General features: G+C 32.7%; 2 protein-coding genes across 3 annotated transcripts in view; one reads left to right on the top strand and one right to left on the bottom strand.

Annotated features, from left to right (window-relative positions):
• LOC125027194 overlaps nucleotides 1-140 on the top strand; it is a 13504-nt gene extending 13364 nt beyond the window's left edge. For both annotated transcript variants that reach the window (XM_047616130.1, XM_047616121.1), the window contains one exon: nucleotides 1-140. This exon is cut by the window's left edge and continues 541 nt beyond it. The gene's annotated coding sequence lies outside the window, so the exon portion shown is untranslated.
• A 1760-nt stretch (nucleotides 141-1900) lies between these two features.
• The window catches only part of LOC125026193, a 1644-nt gene continuing 1044 nt past the window's right edge, over nucleotides 1901-2500 (bottom strand). Inside the window, exon 2 of the mRNA XM_047614496.1 lies at nucleotides 1901-2500. This exon is cut by the window's right edge and continues 411 nt beyond it. The gene's annotated coding sequence lies outside the window, so the exon portion shown is untranslated.

Here is a 2500-nt window from a genome sequence, read left to right on the forward strand (position 1 = left end):
GTGTTTTTTTTTTTTTGTGACAGTCTTGGTTAGCCTTTCAAAACGTTTCCATTAACGTAGAGTCTCCCCCCCCCCCCCCCTCTCTCTCTCTCTCTCTATCTCTCTCTTTCTTTTTCCTCTCTCTCTTTCTCTTCCCCCTCCCTCTCTCTCTCCCGCTTTCTCTCTCTCTCTCTCTCTCTCTCTGTCTCCCTTTCTCCCCCCCCCCCTCTCTCTCTCTCTCTCTCTCTCTCTCTCTCTCTCTCTCTCTCTCTCTCTCTCTCTCTCTCTCTCTCTCTCTCTCTCCTTCCCTCCCTCCCTCCCTCCCTCCCTCCCTCTCTCTTTCTCCATAAAAAATCTAGTCGCTGCTAAAAATATTTGTATAACATTTTTACGTCAAATGTTAATGGATCCCGGGAAGGTAAGCGAGACAGACTCATTTCCCTGTAAATTTGGTCTAAGCTTTAATGAGGGACAACATAAGATTCATTTTCCAATACAAAGTATCATTCTCGTAAAAAAAAGAAAATATGTTGTTGCTGATAAAAGATGAAGACCTTCCTTGGTGGGCGAGATCTTCAGTACACCCCATTTGATGTCTGCTTTAATAACGCAGTACTTTTTCGTTATAAAGCGGAAGTATTGGGTGTTCTAAAGCATACTATTCGTATTGCGTGTCATAATGTTTTTTTATTGGTTTTCATTACTTGTTTGTTGTAAAATCTGGAAAATGGTGTTGCCAGATATTATTATCCATAGAATCTTCATCAAAACGACTATAAATTATAATTCTTGAGGTAAGAATTTATTAAATTTCTGTTTGTATAAATCTAAATTGTTTTGCACGTTATATGTACAAATTTATTAATTATATTTCGCATTTATGCGTGATTTTACATAAACACACGCAAATAATTTATACATTATTTGTATATTACTGCTTTTATATTCGTATATATGTTGGTGAATGAACAAATTGGTAATTAAAATAATACCTTAAATTGTATTTCTTAACCTTCTTACTTTATATCTCCCATATGTACCACACGATGCCCGTGAACACACATACAGAAATAAACATAACATGTGTAGTGAAGATGTACAGTCAGAAGAATAAGTACGGTTACCCTTTGCACAAACTAATATGAAAAATCGACGAAGTGGAGTGGAATAGAGAGGCAAAGTAGTTAGCACCGTAATCAGGCGTTAACAGAAACAAGCGCTCAGCTCCTCGTTGACCACAAGTAAAGGTAACGAGTTATTTTTGGATTATACAACACTAACTGTATTCTGAAGCCTGTGAATGAAGCTGCAAAATTTATCTTTGAACCCCTAGCTTCTATATCATGACTGAATATTTATTCACAAATTATTTTAGTTTCTATTTTCCTTTTTTTTTTTTTTTTTTTTTCTTTTTTTTTGCTGTTATTCATTTCAGTGTACGGATAGGTAATGATGGTATTTTTTTTTATTCCTGTGGCTTCGACCTTCTTTTTTAATCATTCCGTTTTATAACTTCTCATTTATTATTTTTGTTTATTTGTATTTTTTTCTTTCTTTTTTGGCGAAATAACCTGCACCTATTTTTACTCGAATTGTATTCTGAAAATCAGAAGATTGTACATTATATTTTATATTTTCAGTCACGTGATAGACATTCGTGAATCTTTCAGTACAACCCAATAAATATTTCACTGACTGCCATTCGTATGAAAAGATATGTTAAATGCATATTTACGGAATTTTTTCCCCGTTAGATATACAACTTTATGCAAAGTGCTACAGTAGGCATTGATTTGTTGCAATGCCACACGTTCATTTTTCATTGAGAAGTATACTATTTGTTAGGATAGACAGAATAAGATTTCTAAATCCTATATATCCCATCACAAAAAAGGGAAGCGGGTTAAGAAAAAACAAAACAAAAAATCAACAATCTATTTTCAACATTTTTAACCTCCGTTTTACAACAGAACAAAGAGCTCATTATAAGACATGTAGAAAATAGACGACTGAGAATAAAAAAAGGACGTTTTGATTTCATATTTATTACAATTATATTTTTTTTCACGTTTCCTAAAATTACGTGATTCAGAACATGCAGTATCCAAAATATTAATGGTCTATCTTATAAAAGGAAAACAAAAAATATTCATACTATTTCCACACAATATATAAACTACATCTCATTCTCACATTATATAAAAGAAACAAAGAAAAGATATAATCTATTTATATCAGGTACCAGCAGGTATAAAATCATTGCGTTTAACCCTTAAAGATTTGTTTTCAGTCTTACAAGATATGTACTAAATTATCACACTATCCAAAGAATATGGTGGTGCTAATAAAGAACATGTAGATTCATAAAATGATGAATGTAACATTGGTGAGTGAATATGATTTGGACGATGTTGTAAACAATGACATTTTCGTGATAACTTTCTTTTTCCCTATTTATATTAACATTAGAATGATCGTTCCAATCACTGCTATCAACGAATATAACAAAGAGTATTTATTG

Source organism: Penaeus chinensis, chromosome 1, assembly GCF_019202785.1.
Source record: "Penaeus chinensis breed Huanghai No. 1 chromosome 1, ASM1920278v2, whole genome shotgun sequence".
Taxonomy (NCBI): domain Eukaryota; kingdom Metazoa; phylum Arthropoda; class Malacostraca; order Decapoda; family Penaeidae; genus Penaeus; species Penaeus chinensis.